This window comes from Aquarana catesbeiana, linkage group LG09, assembly GCF_042186555.1.
Source record: "Aquarana catesbeiana isolate 2022-GZ linkage group LG09, ASM4218655v1, whole genome shotgun sequence".
NCBI lineage: Eukaryota > Metazoa > Chordata > Amphibia > Anura > Ranidae > Aquarana > Aquarana catesbeiana.
The window spans coordinates 246,185,035-246,204,108 of NC_133332.1; the positions used below are offsets into that span (position 1 = coordinate 246,185,035).

Genomic DNA, 19,074 nt, shown 5'->3' on the forward strand with positions numbered 1-19,074 from the left:
TGAGCTGGCCGCTCCCGCCGACAAAATTACATTACTTATAACCCTCAAACAGTTTATATATATTATAATATAATATAAATATATATTTAGCAGAGACCCTATAGAATAAAATAGCAATCGTTGCATTTTGTATGTCACATGGTATCCGCGCAGCAGTTTTTAAAACACATTTTTTTGGGGCAAAAATACTTAATACTGTAATGCATTAAAAAAACAAAAACAAAAAAAATATATATAAACCTCAAATTTTTTTTGTATTATAAAATCTAAAACGCTGAGTAAAGAGATAGCTAACATGTCACACCTTAACCATTTAAGGACCAGAAGGATTTACCCACTTCCTGACCAGGCCATTTTTTGAGATACGACACTGCATCACTTTAACTGACAATTGCGCGGTCGTGCGACGCTGTACCCAAACAAAATTGATGTCCTTTTTTTCCCACAAATAGAGCTTTCTTTTGGTGGTATTTGATCACCTCTGCGGTTTTTATTTTTTGCGCTATACACAAAAAAATAGCGACAATTTTGAAAACAAAAACCAATATTTTTTTACTTTTTGCTATAATAAATATCTAAATAAATCTAAATATAATTTCTTCCTCAGTTTAGGCCAATATGTATTTTTCTACATATTTTTGGTAAAAAAAAAAAAAAAAAAAAAAAAAATCCCAATTAGCATATATTGATTTATTTGCGCAAAAGTTATAGCATCTACAAAATAGGGAATATACTTGTGGCATTTTTATTATTATTATTTTTTTACTAGTAATAGCGATGATCAGCGATTTTTAGCGGGACTGCGACATTGCGGCAGACAGATCAGACACTTTTGACACTTTTTTGGGACCACTGACATTTATACAGCGATCAGTGTTATAAAAATGCAATGATTAATGTACAAATGACACTGGCAGGGAAGGGGTTAACACTAGGGGGCGATCAAGGGGATAAGTGTTCCCTAGGGAGGTGTTTCTGACTGTGGGGGGAGTGGACTGATAGGAAGTAGAGAGAGAGATCGCTGTTCGTAATCACTAGGAACAGAGAATCTCACTCTACTCCCCTGACAGAACGGGGATCTGTTTGTTAACACTGGCAGGTCCCCGTTCTGCTCTCTGTGAAGCGATCGAGGGTGGCCGGGGGACATCCATGGCTGCTGATTGGCTCCCTCGTTAGCGAATGGGCAGGCGCGCCCACAGATCGTCGTGCACGTGCCCGACATACAATGACGGTGATTAGTGCAGGAGAGCCAACCTACCGCTGGTCAGAAAGTAGTTAAAAAACTGTGATGTGTCCTAGAAAATTGTGGGGAGGGAGGGGGAGAGGGGAACTTCTGCTGAGATCCCCTAGGCAATCTGAGCAGAAGTAGGAGCGGATACCTGTCAAAACTAGGTACCCCCCCCAAAAAAAATTACCTGACGAATGTGGCAGAGGAGGGGGAAGGAGGACCTAAAACTGAACTTACCCTTTTCGGTGAAGCTAGAAACATAGAAAAGTGGCGGCAGAAAAAGACTGAGTAGTCCATGGAGTCTGCCCCCCCCCCCCCCCTCTTTAACCGTTTACTGTTGACTGTCTCACTAGCTCTGTTGGTAGTTTATTCCAATCATCATTCACCATTTCAGCAAAATAATACTTCCTTATGCCCCGTTCACACGATTGGACTTTCCGACAACAAAACCGTGGAATTTTGTTCAAAGGTTGTTGGCTCCAACTTGTCTTGCATACACACGGTCACACAAATGTTGGCAAACAATTACGATCGTGGGAACGTGGTGACGTACAAGACATACGACGAGCCGAGAAATAGGAAGTTCAATAGCCAGTGTGGCTCCTTCTGCTTGATTCCGAGCATGTGTGAACTTGTGTGATGGACTTGTGTACACACGATCGGAAATTCCGACAACAAAGTTTTGTTGGCGGAAAATTTGACAACCTGCTAGCCAACATTTGTTGGTGGAAAGTCCGACAACAAACGTTCGATGGAGTATACATACGGTCAGACTTTCAGACAACAAAGCTCACATCCAACATTTGTTGTCGGAAAATCCGATCCTGTGTACTGGGCTTAAGATTAGCTTTGAACTTCCCTCCAATTAGTTGAAGGTCATGTCCCTGTGTTCTTGATTTTGGTTTTATATTTGGTTTCTCTGTCGCAATTGCACTAATACGGCTACAATCACCTCAAGTAGGTTTCATATTGAAAAGACTGCCTTCTTGAACCTTATTCACCCCCTTGATGTACTGTATGTAAAGGTTTTTATCATGTCTTCCCTTTCCTCCAGACTGTACATATTAAGTTCCTGAAGTCGCTCTCGATATGTTTTATCCGCTAGACCTTTCACCATTTTTTTTTTACCCATCTCTGAATCTTTTTGTAAGTGAGCTTTAACTAGAAGTAAGGGGAAGGAAAAATTAGTCAGTGATAAAAAAAAAAAAAAAAAAAAAAGGGGGGGGGGGGGGAGCAGGGCCAAGAATGGCATGGTCCATCCTGTGGGGATGTATATAGTCTATGCATCCCTAACAGCTCCCGAAATATATTGTATCCAGGGGTCCTAGATCTTCTCAAAAGGTCTCAAAAGGTCTTCATTCTATCATTTGGGGCTGCCAATTTTTCAATAATCATCAGCCAAAAGAGTTCAACTGGATCAAATGTAATGGACAAAGATCTTGCAGTGGCAGCTGTGACTGCTATAAAGCTGAAAGCAATCAGATTCCTGGTGTGACTGGGCGTCTCCATGATCGGTGGGTTCATTAGTGTATCTATTGGGGATTTGTTGTGGTTAATTCCATGTGTGGAACGCTAGACCCTCCTGTCCACAACCTCAAAAGCAATGTGGGGAGGCATCTGGGACGAAGGAAGCAAACCGTGTTGGAACCATACACAGTGCCACCTCAATAATACTTTATAATTAGCGTCAATAATTGAAGTATTTCTATATAATGCACTAAAAGCTAGCTTGTGCCATTTCTCCAGTCTTCTCTAGGCCTTGTTCCCACCTGTCCATGTTAGGTCATTTCTTAGGAGCCAAGTTAAACATAGATAGGAGATATATGTCCGGGAATCCAGTTAAAGTTCCTTCTTGAACAGATACTCAAGAGAGACTCCTTGTTCCTGAGCTTATCATGTAATCCACAGAAACGTTAACACACCTGTCAGTCACACTGAAATATGTGTAGGGTGTATCTAATGTGAGCCTGCCAGGTCTTCCTAACATTAGTAACTAATAATACAGATGGTGTATTTTAGTGTGTGCAAAATTTAAGGTATTATTGCAGCATTTACTTTAACCACTTGCCTACCAGGCACTTACACCCCCTTCCTGCCCAGGCCAATTTTCAGCTTTCAGCGCTGTCGCACTTCGAATGACGATTGCGCGGTCATACTACACTGTACCGAAACAAATTTTTTATCATTTTCTTCACACAAATAGAGCTTTCTTTTGGTGGTATTTAATCACTGCTGGGTTTTTTATTTTTTACAACAAAAAAAAAAAAAAATTTTGAAAAAAAAAAATTTTTTTTAACTTTTTTTCTGTCAGTTAATTTTGTAACTAAGCAATTTTTCGCCTTCACTGATGTGCGCTGATGAGGCGGCACTGATGGTCACTGAGAGGCTGAACTGGTGGGCATTGATGAGGTGGCTCTAATGGGCACTGATGAGGAGGCACTAATATGCCACACTTATGGGCACTGATAGGTGACACTGATGAGCACTGATAATCAGCACGGATAGGTGTTACTGATGGGTGGCACTAATGGGCGACACTGATGGGCACTGACAGCAGTGATGGGCATTGATGGGCAGCACTGACTGCCAGGACTGATTGGCATTGCTAATGGGCACTGATTGGTGGCACATGTGGGCACTGATGCTGCCACTGGTGGGCACTGATAGCTGGCATTGATGGGCACTGATTTGTGACACTGTTTTGCAATATTGTAATCACGGCACTCATAATCAGTGCCTTGATTACATTCCTAAATGTCCCCCTGTGAGGAGATGCCGCTGATCGACTCTCCTCGCCACACACTCTGTCAGTGTGATGCGAGGAGCGCCGATTACTGACACTTCCTTGTTTACATGTGACCGTCTGTGATTGGACACAGCCGATCACATGGTTAAAGAGCAGCGGCCGCAGCTCTTTCCAGAGATCGAGGTCGCGCCATGACCTAGCAACACAGCGCGGCCGCGATCTCCGTGCAGCGCACCCCCCCGGGCGCGGCCTTTCTTGCCGCACCGCCTCGCCATCATCTTTTGACGGTGGGCGGCGACCAGTTAAAGAACAAAGCAAAAATTCACTTAGGCTGGGTTCACATATGAACCGCATGCGGCTCCCAGCAGGGGTCCGGTGCGTCCTCGTTCACCGTTTAGCCCAGGTTCACACCTATGCGAATTAGATGCGGCTTACACCGCATCTAATTCGCAGGACATTTTAAAATACATTCATATGAATGCATCTGGTTCACATATGTGCGTTGCATTCGCACTGCGCATTGCACAAAAAACGTGTGCGTTTTTTGGGCATTGCGGTGCGAACTACAAGCCTATTATCTCCTATGGGAACGCATCTGATTCGCAGATGCATTGCGTTCTGAACAAGGATTTTCTCTTTCTCCTCACTACACCTCCCCCCCTCCCTCCCCCTCTCCCTGCTCTCTAATCCTGAGCAAAAACGCAATGAATCCGTTGAACAGGAGATTGTTATCTCCCCAGTGAAACCTGAGCTTCAATTCGCACCGCACATGTGTGAAACCAGGCTTAAGGTCCGATTTCAGCTCGAATTTTGGGCTGAATTCAGACCTGAAACGGACCAAAAGATTCACGTTTTTGTGCAAATCGCACTGGACCCGCTGCAGAGATATTTGAACTGGCTCCATAGAGAGCCGGTCAAAATCTCCTGCTTTTGAGAATTGGATGTGGGGAACCCAGCCTCAAGGCTGAACTCTGGCCAAAAACAAAAACAATATTTGCACATGTACACTGTGAAATTCAATTAGTGCCAAGTGTGTGCCGTGCGTACTTTCATTCACCTGGTACAATAAATTAAGCATATCAGCCAGCACTAGACTTAGGCTGGCCATACATTATACAATTTTCTTGTACAACTTTCCTTTAGATTTACCAAAATCATATAATACGAGGTCAAACCTAAACACTTTCAATTTGTATGCAGACAGGCCCTTATACTACATAGTGGAAGGTAAATCTAAAGAAAATTGAATAAGAAAATTGTATGGTGTATGGCCAGCTTTACACTTCAAGCTGGAGTACAGCTCCAATAGCGGGTCACTTGCTCTGAAGTTCATCCATTCAGTAAATATCTAGCATTCTGTTTGCAGGATGCAATCCATTCTTCCATTGGAGGAGTAAAGATCAGGATGATCTCTACTCCATGGGAAGTAATCTAAGTTGCACAAGCTAGGACCTAAAGTGAAACAGAAGTTGAGCAGGTTTTCCCATCAGATTTGGCGACCTATCAGATTAGGTAACTGAAGTGATGTTCCCTCACCTGCGCATGCCTACCCCCGCTAGCAGGTTGCCGACCGCCAAACGCCGATATACGTCGGCACAATGGCAGCGGTGGGCAAATGGGCGTACCTGTACATCCCCTTTAATTGGTGGGGTGTCATGGTTATGCAGTAATCTTTCTCTGTCAGCTTACCTGCTCCTCATGTGTTCAGACTAAGAAGCCAGCCACTCTCACCTGGCTGTTTTTATAACCTCTCCTCTAAGCATGGCCCCGCCCCAGGCCCTATCAGGGAACCCTATATTAACCTGTGCACTGCAAGCCAGCCCTGCTGATCAACCATTGTGTGTTTGGCTTTCTGTTTGCCGTGTCCTCTACGTTTATTTCTGTTACCGATCTTGGCGTGTTCTCAACTATTCCTGTCTGCTCGTGACCCTGACCTTTGGCGTGCCCCCGACTATCCCTGTTTGCCTGTGACCCTGTACTGTTGGCGTGAACTCTGTTGTCCTTGTCTGCTTGTGGCCCCGACCTTGGCTTATTCCCTTACTATCCTTCTCCTTCTGTTGCCTACAGTGGGTGTGAGCTGGGGGACCCTGGGGGTCGCAACCTGGAGCCAGTTGCAGCCCAGTCCATCCTCACCACTAGAGGCTCTGGTGAACACCTGCTGACTCTTAGACTCCGCCCTAGGGAATCTTACGCTCTAACCCCGGTGGGATCCGTCTTGGTGTTCGAGCGGCCCTGTCTTCCTTACCACCTTGATTCCCATCCGCAGCAGTCAGCCGTAGGGTCCACTACTTTGTGGTGCACCCCTGATCCCAACGGTGTGCATCTGTCACCTAGCCTCAGGGTGACCTGACATGAGGCTAGCGCGCGCCCGTCGCATACAGCGTGACCGTGCCCGCGGGACTCTATGTCTGCCGGTCTCCCGGTGATCATGTCACAGAGCCGCAGAACGAGGAAGTGCCTATGTAAACAAGGCATTTTCCCGTTCTGCCTTGTGTCATGACAGAGATCACTGCTTCCTGTCATCAGGAGCAGTGATCGTCGTCATGTGAGTGGAAGCCCATCCCCCCCACAGTTAGAATCACTCCCTGGGACACACTTAACCCCTTGATCGCCCCCTAGTGGTTAAGCCCTTCCCTGCCAGTGTCATTTACACAGTAATCAGTGCATTTTTATAGCAGTGATTGCTGTATAAATGACAATGGTTCCAAAAACGTGTCAAAATTGTCCAATGTGTCCGCCATAATGTTGCAGTCACGATAAAAATCGCAGATCGCCGCCATTACTACTATAAAAAAAAAAAAAATTAATAATACAAATGCCATTAAACTAACCCCTATTTTGTAGACGCTATAACTTTTGTGCAAACCAATCAATATATGCTTATTGCGATTTTTTTTTTTTTACCAAAAATATGTAGAAGAATCCTGATTAGTCTAAACTGAGGAAAAAATGTGTTTTTTTTTCTATATTTTTGGGGGATATTTATTATAGCAAAAAGTAAAAAACATTACTTTTTTTCCAAAATTGTTGCTCTTTTTTTTGTTTATAGCGCAAAAAATAAAAACCGCAGAGGTGATCAAATACCACCAAAAGAAAGCTCTATTTGTGGGAAAAAAGGATGTCAATTTTGTTTGGGTGCAACGTAGCACGACTGCGCAATTGTCAGTTAAAGTGATGCAGTGCCGAATCGCAAAAAGTGCTCTGGTGAGGAAGGGGGTAAAATCTTCCGGAGCTGAAGTGGCTAATCTGACAGAACACTGTAGTCAGAAGGAGGAGGCAGCGGACATCTTAGTACACCCAGCTATGTATTGAATTTAAGAGTAATAAAGTGAGCATATACTGTATATATAAATATTGTATATTGACATCTCTGATGGTTATTTGATGTTAAAGCGGAGTTCCACCCATTTAAAAGTCAGCAGCTAGAAAAAGTGTAGCTGCTGACTTTTAATAATCAGACACTCACCTGTCCCACGGTCCAGCGGTGCGGGCGTACGAAGCCCCGCTCCTCTCCGAGGCGCCGGCATTCTAACTCTGGACGCCCAGCTGTGGCTTCACAGCCAGGCGCACACTGCGCATGCGCGAGCCGCGCTGCGAATCGCTGGGGAATCTTCTGGGATCTGTGACATGTCCCAGAAGATTGCAAGGAGGGAGGAGGGAGAGGTGAACTTCCTTCCGGCATCGCAGAGCCAGGGCAGGAAGTGGGAGCTGGGTGCCCGTAAAAACAGGCTACCCGCTCCTCCTGTGGCATGTCAGGGGGTCACCTGCACTTAAGGCGGAAGTTGCATTTCTGGGTGGAATGCTGCTTTAAATTTGGAAAGAAGCTGGACGCAAGCAGTAGGAAGGTGGCAGAGGCCATGTTGATACACCCCGCGCTGCTCAGCGCTAAATCTTTAGGCTTTCAAAATTTAACATGAAAAAACCATCACATATGTCAACATATTATATTTATGTATATACGCTCACTTTATTGCTAAAATGACTGTTAAAAGTAAAGACGTACCTGGGTGGAGTAAGATGTCCGCTGTCTTCTTCGGACTACAGTGTTCTGTTGGCTTAGGCAACCTGCTAGCGGGTGTACGCATGCGCAGCGGATGGAACATCACTTCCGTTACCTAATCGGGTCGCCGATTCTGACGGAACACAGGCAGGCTTTTATTTCATGCAATGCTTCTTCTGCAATAAAATGCCCCTGCCTGCTTGCATGTGCCGGAATGACAGCCTGCTGCCCTTTATATTAATAAAATTATTGAGAGCAAACAGATCCTTTTAGTGTGTATATATCTCAAACTCGTTGAGGGAATAAAAAAAAAAACAAAAAAACAAAACAAAAAACATACGTTCACCTTAACACAAGGCATGTTCTGTTCCTGTAACTCCACTGCAATACAATGTGTTTGTTGTGTGTAGAAACAATAATAAAGAATTACACTGTGACCCAGTTCTCTCCTAGACTGTTGGACTTATTTCCCTCTTCTTGGCACATTCCTCCACTGGTGGTTAACCTCTCATAACCGCCGGATGATAAGGTCACAAGATACAGAGACAGAGTAAAGTGCAACAAGTGCAATAGAAGCCATTAATTTTCATCCAGACCCTTAGGCTGCATTCACACCTGAGCGTGGCGTCTTAGAGCGACTTGCACGTTTGTAAACAGCGTTTTTGGACTTTGGCGGGTTTTCTTTAGCCAATAGAGAAAACTGTTATTTGTTGCTAGGCATTTCAGCTTTTTCATTAGCTTTTATTTCTTCTTTTATTATTATTCATTTATTATAATGTTTTTTCGTTAGGGTAAGGGGTTTGAGTTCAGTTTAGGGTTAGAGTTAGGAGTTGGGGTTAGCGTTATTATTTTATTTATTATATGAATAATAATAATAAATAATAACAACAATAATACATGAATAAATGTAAAATACACAAATAAATAAAAAACATAAATAAAAAATAAATTAATTCAATTAATTAATACTAAGTAACAATAGATAAATTAACCCTTAACTTTAACCCTTACCCCTTAAAAAAAAAAAAAAAAAAAACAATAATAAATAAACACCCTAACACAAAATAAATTATTATTAATGTATTTTTTTTGTTTGAGTTTGGGTGTTTATTGTTATTTTATTATTAGTATTATTAATAATAATAATGTATTTAATATTTTTTTTAAGGTTAGAGGTTAATTATTAATGCATTATTACATATTATTAATTAATTTTACTTATTTATGACAATTTTTAGTTATTTGTGTATTTATTTTAGATTTATATATTCATATATTATTACTATTTTATTTTTTACATTTTTCATTTGAGCAAAAAATCGTGCAAAAACGCGCAAATACGCACGGTTCCATTTATTCCTATGGTAATAAAAACGTGCCAAAAATGCCCAAATCTGCCCGATTTGAGTGACCAAAAAAAGCTCCAGAATTTGTTTGCGCTTCAGGCCATTTGGAGTAGAAATGTGAACCATCTCCATAGAGAATCATTGATCCCCCCCCCCCAGCGTTTTGAAGCTTCAAGCTACAAAACGCTCAGGTATGAATGCAGCCTTATCGTAAGGCTCCTTTCACACCAGTGGTATAGTTTGCCAACCCAACGAAAAGGGATCCACAAAAAGCACAGCGCAGCACTATTTACCTATTGAAATATTGCTAAAAAAAATGTCTATAAAAAAAGTCTGAAAAATGTTTTTTTTTTTACAAAAAAATAAAAAATAAAAAAACCCTGAAAAATGACCAAAGACACTCAGCTCACATGTGGATTCAGCCTCAGTGTTGTAGAATGACAAAGGTATCCGTTTTACAGAGGATGAACTGTGTCCCCTGTGCCTTCTACAAGTCACACAGCCTATCTGTAACACAATACACTGGAAACATCTCCGCTATTCTGCAAAGGCAAGACAGAGCCGTGACAGGACTGAACATATGTGCCCGGCGGTCATGTTCTAGGACATCAGACTCGTCTTATTCAATGACACCAACTTCATCACACTCAGCATTCTGTATCAGAAACAGAAGGACACATCAGAGCAATACAATGAAGCGATTTTATTGTAATTGTTCCAAATGACAAATTCATTTGGGGTTTTTAAATCAGAATACAAAGTGAACATGTCATGTCTACTAGACTTGCACAAATCAGATGATCAATGCATGTTATAGCTGAATAAAGGAAGGCCGTAGACATGGTTAGGGTTGCCACCTGTCCAGGATTCACCCGGACAGTTCGGGTTTTGAATTATGTGTCCGGGTTTCAGTCCACCTGAAACCCAGACACAATATTCAGACAGGAATGTGTCTCAGAACAGGGCCTGACAGGAGGGTGAAAGGGCACTATGCACGCTGCATTACTATTCTCTTTGGAGTGCCATAAGGTGTCCCAGGTCTGTTACATGCCTATAGTGTATGGTAAAAATGTATTTTTTTGCTGTGCAGCGCTAAAGTGTTCGGAAGTGTTCGGGTTCGGCTTGAACAAACAGTGGCAACCCTACACGTGGTGTATCCGGATTTTGCAAAAGCATTTGACACAGTTCCCCATAAACGTTTACTGTACAAAGTAAGGTCCTTTGGCATGGACCATAGGGTGAGCACATGGATGGCTACAAGGGCGAGTTCAGATTGTGGTGTTAAATGGAGAATACTCGGAATGATCAGAGGTGGGTAGTGGGGTTCCCCAGGGTTCTGTGCTGGGACCAATCCTGTTTATTTTGTTCATAAAGGACCTGGAGGATGGGATAAACAGTTCAATCCCTGTATTTGCAGATGATACTAAGCTGAGCAGGGCAATAACTTCTCCGCAGGATGTGGAAACCTTGCAAAAAGATCTGAACAAATTAATGGGGTGGGCGACTACATGGCAAATGAGGTTTAATGTAGAAAAATGGAAAATAACGCATTTGGGTGGCAAAAATATGAATGCAATCTATACACTGGGGGGATCAAGGATGGAAAAGGACCTGGGGGTCCTAGTAGATGATAGGCTCAGCAATGGCATGCACTGCCAAGCTGCTGCTAACAAAGCAAACAGAATATTGGCATGCATTAAAAAGGGGACCAACTCCAGAGATAAAAAGATAATTCTCCCACTCTACAAGACTCTGGTCCGGCCGCACCTAGAGTATGCTGTCCAGTTCTGGGCACCAGTCCTCAGGAGGGATGTATTGGAAATGGAGCGAGTACAAAGAAGGGCAACAAAGCTAATAAAGGGTCTAGAGGATGTTAGTTATGAGTAAAGGTTGCGAGCACTGAACTTATTCTCTCTGGAGAAGAGACGCTTGAGAGGGGATATGATTTCAATTTATAAATACCGTACTGGTGACCCCACAATAGGGATAAAACTTTTTTGTGGAAGGGAGTTTAACAAGACTCGTGGCCACTCATTAAAATTAGAAGAAAAGAGGTTTAACCTTAAACTATGTAGAGGGTTCTTTACTGTAAGAGCGGCAAGGATGTGGAATTCACTTCCACAGGTGGTGGTCTCAGTGGGGGCATTGATAGTTTCTAGAAACTATTAGATAAGCACCTGAACGACCGCAACATACAGGGATATACAATGTAATCCTGACATATAATCACACACATAGGTTGGACTTGATGGACTTGTGTCTTTTTTCAACCTCACCTACTATGTAACTTCAAGCACAAAATTTTCCTTTAATTTTTTCCTCACAAATGGATATACACTCACTGACCACTTTATTGGGTTCACCTGTTAAATTTCTTGGTAACACAAATTAGTAATCAGCCGATCACATGGCAGCAACTCAATGCATTTATATAGACGTGGTGAAGACAACTTGCTGAAGTTTAAACTGACTATCAGACTAGAGACGAAAGAAGATTTAAATGACTTTGAACGGGGATATTTTTATTTTTTTTGGCACACTTTGGACCCCTTAGTACCAATTGAGCATTGTTTAAATGCCATGGCCTACCTGAGTATTCTTGCTGATCATGTCCATCCCTTTATGACTACAGTGTACACATCTTCTGATGGCTCCTTCCAGCAGAATAATGCACCAATCATCTCACCACTGGACAATGAGGTCTCTATACTCCAATGGCCTCCACACTCACCAGATCTCAATCCAATAGAGCACCTTTGGGATGTGGTGGGATTTGCATCATGGATGTGCAGCCAACAAATCTGCAGTAACTGTGTGATGCTATCATGTCAATATGGACCAAATCACTGAGGAATGTTTCCAACACCTTGGTGAATCTTTGCCACAAAGCAGTTCTGAAGGTAAAAGGGGGTCCAACCCGGTACTAGCAAGGTGTACCTAATAAAGATATTGACAGGTACCCGCTCCCAATTCTGGTCAGATCGCCATGGTGATCCGAGCGGAAGTTTTCCAGCAGCCTTCTGGGGTCATAGGTCTCGCGCATGTGCAGTGGGAAGCTGGCTGTGAAGCTGCAAGCAGTCAGAGCTGGCTTCCCAAAGTAAACATGCCAGAGCCTGGACACAAAGATGGCTGAAAAGTGGGCTCGGGCTCGGAACACACTGAATCCCTGGACAGGCAAGTGCCCTAATAATAAGAGTCAGCAGTTACAGTATTTGTAACTGCTGACTATTATTTCTTTTTCTAGGGCAAAGAACCACTTTAAGGACCCATTCACGCTTATGCACCCATGTTAATGCATGTTGGATTAAGGCAGCCCATTCATTATAAATGGGCTGCCAACACATCAAAAAAAAAATATGCTATATGCTATGGTATATGTGTTGCAGTGTAGTGCAGTGCATTGCGCTCTACTATACAATGCGTTGGAGTGCCAGTCACAATGAATGACACTGTAACGCACCACACATGTGAACAGGTGCATTGTGATATGCTGTGGCGATGCATGCCAACGTGCACGTTTTAGCTCACACCACAGTGTCAATGGGCCCTCTGAGGTTTCTAGTCACTTTGCAGATTTCAGCTCCTTTGTAATAAGTGCAAGCATACTCCTGGACTTATTTCTATTATTTACATCTGACAGGCTTATAGATACAGCTACTATGCCCACCCCTTCCCTCCTCCTGTACAATCACAGAAGCCTTTGTATTATGTGAATTCATTCACAAAGAGTACAGGTGCTTAACTGGCTTGCCTGCAGTCCAGACCTTTCACCAAATGAAAATATTTGGCACATGTTGAAAAGAAAAATATGACAAAAAAGACCCAGGACTGATGAGCAGTTAGAATCCTATATCAGGCAAGAATGGCACAACATACCTCTCCCAGAACTCCAATAACTGGTCTCCTCAGTTCCCAGACGTTTACAGAGTTTACATAGAGGGGATGCTACAACGTGGTGCACATGGCCCTGTCTCAACTTTTGTGAGACCTGTTGCTGCCAGCAATTACAAAACAACCTTTTTCTTTCCTAAAACGGTACATTTTCTAAGTTGAAACATTTGATGTGTTTTCTATTTTCTATTGTGCATAAAATATGGGTTTATGAGATTTGCAAATCATTGCATTCTGTTTTTATGTAGATTTTACACAGCATCTCAATGTTTTTGGAACTGGAGTTGTAGAACTATGAAGGATTTACCTCACAGAATACAAGAGTAAGTAAACGTAGAACATCACTATTATTACTTGTTTTAACAGCTATATAGCAGTCAGTAGTGTATTTAGGTTTTGCCCTAGGCCCTAGGCCTGACTAAACTCCTGCACCCCCTAATTTAAATATGACCCACCCCTTCCTGTCAAGGCCACACCCCCTGCTGTTTAAGACCCGCCCTGAAATTTTTCAAGAGGGGACACTAGTTCTGAGGGCCTGGGGGAAGGGGGCAATGGATTCCCTTAATTTGCATAGAATTCCTCTTACTTCCTGTTTGGCTATGGGGCAGGAAGTGAAGGGAAATCTCTGCAATGGGACAGGGATGGTAAAAAATAAACTGATAGGGGCTATAACCCTCTCTTACTCTTTCCAAAATGAAAAAAAAAAAGCGTTGGCTATAGTTCTACTTTAAGCACAAATTTCTGATAATTTTATGGAGAGGACTAAGAAGATATAACCATGCCAATGGTGCAGCAGAAAACATACAGCACAGTGAGGAAGGTTTGTGGTCCAGGATGATAGGACAGTCAAAATTAGAAGTGGCTCCCCCCCCCTACAGTTGCGGAATGCCGGCCGCATACCAGAAGCAGTGCGGCCGCTTTATGGGGGCACTAGACTTATTTTCCTCTTAGCCCAGTCCGCCCCATAAGACTGGCGCTACACTAACAGCGCAAGCAGGAGGGGACTCTTTCTGTGCTGCCCCCCTGCAAAGTGTTGCCCTAGGCCTGGGCCTTGTCGGCCTAGGCCAGGATACAGCATTGATAGCAGTCATATGAATGTATGGAAGTACACAAAGTGTGCTAATACGTTTATGTCCTAAAACCTGTTCTTTTTTAGTTTTAGATAGAAAAGAACCCGTCAGGTTTTACTGCTAGCCAGGCTCGATTAGACAGATTTTCCCTCATTTCCTGTATTCCTGGTAAAGGGTTCACCAAACAGGAAATGAGAGGAAATCAACAGCAGACAGCAATAAAAACTTTTTGAGTATGGGAAGGTTAGAACCCCTGTCAGCTTTTTACTGCTAAACCGCATAAGCAAACTTCCCCTCTGCATAGAAAATATCTGCACCACAAAGAATAAAGTCAAACAATAAAGTAGTTCACACTTTAGTAAATACACGTTTTGAATTCTCTGAGGTGAAGGTATTGTCTATATGGAGGGGAATTTAGTTTGTGAGGTTTTGTTGTATAGTGTCTTTCCCGCTCTCTGTCGTCATGCTTGATAGGAAGAGATAGTTTTCTCAATTCACTTAGGCCCCTTTCACACTGAGGCGGTTTGCAGGCGGTATTGCGCTAAAAATACCGCCTGCAAACCGCCCCTAAAGAGCCTCCGCTGTTTGTTCAGTGTGAAAGCCCGAGGGCTTTCACACTGAAGCGGTGCGCTGGCAGGACGGTGAAAAAAGTCCTGCAAACCGCTTCTTTGGAGCGGTGAAGGAGCGGTGTATTCACCGCTCCTAAACCGCTCCTGCCCATTGAAATCAATGGGACAGCGCGGCAATACCGCGGCTATAGCCGCGCTGTACAAGGGATTTTAACCCTTTTTCGGCCGCCATGGGGGTTAAAACCGCACCGCTAGCGGCCGAATACCGCTGCAAGAACGACGGTACAGCAGCGCTAAAAATAGCGCTGTTGTACCGCCGACGCCCCCACCGCCCCAGTGTGAAAGGGGCCTAAAGAATATCTCATGAGATAATTGAATCATGTGACACATTTTCTCCAATTATCTCATGAGATGCTGAAATAGTCAAGTTCCTATTACCTCATGAGTTACCAGAAACATGAGGTAGAAAACTCATAAAATGGCGTTAAAGTCAATTCACTAAGGGAAATAAAGTATTTAGACCCCCTTTCACACTGAGGCAGATTTCAGGTGTTTTAGCGCTAGAAATAGCGCCTGAAAACTGCCCCCCATTTTCTGCAATGGGTGCCTTTACACCGGAGCGGTGCGCTTGCGGGACGTTAGAAAATGTCCTGCAAGCAGCATCTTTGGGGCAGTTTGGGAGTGCTGTATACAAAAAACGCCCCTGCCCATTGCAATGAATGGGCAACGCTTCCAAAGCGCTGCAACACGGGAGTTTTTAACCTCTTCTTTGGTGTTAAAAGCGCCCCACTATCGGCTAAAAGGCGGTGCAAAAGTGACGCTTAAACAGCGGTAGAGTGCCGCTAAAACGAGCGTCACTTTACTGCTATTGGCCGGCACTTTCAGTGTGAAAGCAGCCTTAAGGAATGTAAAAATATAATAGCCAATTTGGAGGATTCTCTACCTTTTTGGATCAATTTCTCAGCATTAACGAATAGCAAACTAAATATGGAATCAGTGGGGATGATTTACTTAACCGCTTGCCGCCCACCAGCCGTCATATGACGGCCAGGCGGCGCGGCTCTTGTTCTGGGCAGGTGTCATATGATGTCCGTCCATTTAAACAGGGCATGCGCGCACACGACTGTACCTTCGGTGGCGGCATGTCATGGAGACACCACTCACCACCGAGGGGGGTGAACAGCCATTGGGCATGGCTGTTTACCACGTGATCGGCCGTGATAAAGTCACGGGCGATGACAGATGGTACTGCCCCACTTTGCACGGCGCATGCGCGCGATTGCGAGCGCACTGTGCGTGCACATCGGTGGCGGCGTGTTCACTGACGCTGGTAAACAGCCATTGGCTGGCAGCTGTTTACCGTGTGATCGGCTGTGATCCTTTCACAGCCGATCACTAAATGTAAACATAGAGCGGTATCGAGATGTTACCGGTTTCTCCTCCTCACACACCGATCCTGTGTGAGAAGGAGATTGCGGTAACATCTCGTTACCGCTTACAGTGTACACCAACACACACCAATTGCCCCCCCCCCCCCCCAATAAAGAGGACCTGTCACCACCCAAAGTACCTGTCATCACCTATCAAAGTATCTGTCACAGTTCATCTGAGTACCTGTCACACACAGTCTGAGTACCTGTCACAGTTCATCCGAGTACCCGAGTACCTGTCACAGTCCATATGAGTACCTGAGTACCTGTCACAGTCCATCTGAGTACCTGTCACAATCCATCTGAGTACCGAAGTACCTGTCACAGTTCATCTGAATACCTGTCATAATCCATATGAGTACCTGAGTACCTGTCGCAGTTCACCTGAGTACCTGTCACAGTCCATATGAGTACCAGAGTACCCGAGTACCTGTCACAGTTCATCTGAGTACCTGTCACAGTCCATCTGAGTACCTGTCACATTTCATATAAGTACCGAGTACCTGTCACCGCCCTTCAGAGTACCCGAATACCAGTCACCAGCCCATCAGAGTACCCGAGTACCTGTCTGCAGCCCATCAGAGTACCCGAGTACCTGTCTGCAGCCCATCAGAGTACCCGAGTACCTGTCTGCAGCCCATCAGTGTACCCGAGTACCTGTCTGCAGCCCATCAGTGTACCCGAGTACCTGTCTGCAGCCCATCAGTGTACCCGAGTACCTGTCTGCAGCCCATGCCTCATAGAATATACATTGGGGTGTTTGCTTTCCAAAATGGGTTCATCTTGTGGGTAATTCCACTGTCCTGGTGCTCAAGGACCTTCAAAAGTGTGATAGGTAGGGATGAAATGAGATGTGTAATTTATGCTCCTAGAACGCCTAAAGGTACTACTTCAATGTTGGGCCTCTGTATGTGGCCAGGCTGTGTAAAAGTCTCACACATGTAGTATCGCCATACTTGGGAAGCGTAGCAGAATGTATTTTGGGGTGTAATTTTTGCTATATACTGTACATGCTATGTGTTAGAAATATCTTAAAAAATTGACAACTTTGTGTAAAGAAAAAAAAATTTGATTTATGTTGGTGTTATATCCTTCACTTGGATGTTATAAGTTGCACTGAGTAAATACAGCTGGATAAAACAAAAACTGTGTCTGTCTTCATTTCAGGCTGCAAAGCAACAAAATGTGATTATTTTAAAAGGGGGAGGGGGGGTGATTCTTTTCTATACCCACTGTATGTTCCTTTGCATTGGTAGTTTCCTGTAAGCTCCCTTTTATGCAATGTACTCTGCATTCCATTCCCAGGTTTTCACTTGTTTCATATTAAAAATGGGGGTACACTGGTCCTTGTGAACTGCTCTTGTGGTTTAAGTCTGCCCCCCACCTGGGTAATCGTTGCAGCTGCTCCATTCCTGTGATCATTGAGGTGATGTGTTCACATTCAGGCCCAGTTCACACCAGAACATGGAGCGGGAAAGGCGCATTTCTGTGCCCAATTCTCACTTCACACGGGTACGCAATGCCTTCGCTAGCCCTGTGCGGGTCCCATTATTTGGCCCAAAAACACATCTAGCAAATGAAGAGTGTTTGCAGCCAGCAAACTGCAAGGTAGCGCAGTGTCATACGGTTTTCTGTGGCAAGATTTGTAAAAGTTGCACCTGCCCTACTTTTTGTGCATTCCTGTGCATTTGGCAGCCCACTGAAATGAACGGACTGTCAAAAACGTGTGTACAGGTATACACAAAAACGTCCCGGTGTGAACTGCCCTACGTTGGCATAATATATCTTTTTCAAGTAGTATATTTTCCTGAAGAAGCTCATTGTCAAAGAAGCTACTTAGTATAAGGAGTTGTTACTCCTTATCTACATTCAGTGGTTTATGTCCACTGAAGCAGGTTAATCTATACACTTAGGGCCCCTTTCACATGTGCGGACCGTTGAGATCTGCCTGTCAGTTTTTTCGGCAGATCTGAACGGACGCTCCATACAGCTCTATGGAGCGACGGATGTCAGCGATGACATGTCCACTGACATCCGATCCGCCCCAATCCAATCTGCAAAATCCAGACGGATGGATGTCCTATTTTCCATCCGTCTGGCGGACCAGATGAAAACATACAGGCGGTCCTTAATTATCCGATCCGCCCCGTAGAGGAGAGCGCTCTCTCTGACAGGTCAATCCTTGCACAGTGTGCAGAGACAGACTTGTCACCTGCCGGCTCAGCGGGGATCAATGGAGCGATCCCTGCTGAGCAAGCGGATGGCTGGATACAGATCCACACATGTAAAAGGGGCCTTAGTGTATGAGGGAAGTCATAAGGTTTTACTGAACGATACATATTGTGATAAAGTATCTTTTATGCAATTTATGTGTTGATTGGCTGGTACCTTTAGGCTCCTTGCACACTGAAGCTCATAAACGACTGTTTTAGGGAGTTTAGGCTTTTTTTTTTTTGAACAGCCCATAAACTCCCCTCTATGTTATCCTATGTGTCCACGCACACATGGACGTTTTTGGATGTTTATCAGCAGTGGAATTTATGGGCTATTTTCTGAACGCCATAAAATTCAGGAGTTGTTTTTCTGACCACAATAATCGCCAAACGCTCAAAAACCTGGCTTACCAGCGTTTTTTTAACGTTTTTAATCCATTAAAATAAAAATAAATACATTTAAAAAAAAAATAAAAATAACGCTAACGCGGAAAAACGCTATTGCAAAAACGTTAAATAATGTTGAAAGACTCACTGCAAAGCTACTGACGTTTTTATAAAGTCCAGTGTGCATGGAGCCT

The 19,074-nt window shown here is 43.7% G+C and overlaps 1 protein-coding gene across 2 annotated transcripts in view; it reads right to left on the reverse strand.

Annotated features, from left to right (window-relative positions):
- The window catches only part of CRAT (carnitine O-acetyltransferase), an 82,359-nt gene that overhangs the window by 61,980 nt on the left and 1,305 nt on the right, over positions 1–19,074 (reverse strand). The window lies entirely within an intron of this gene.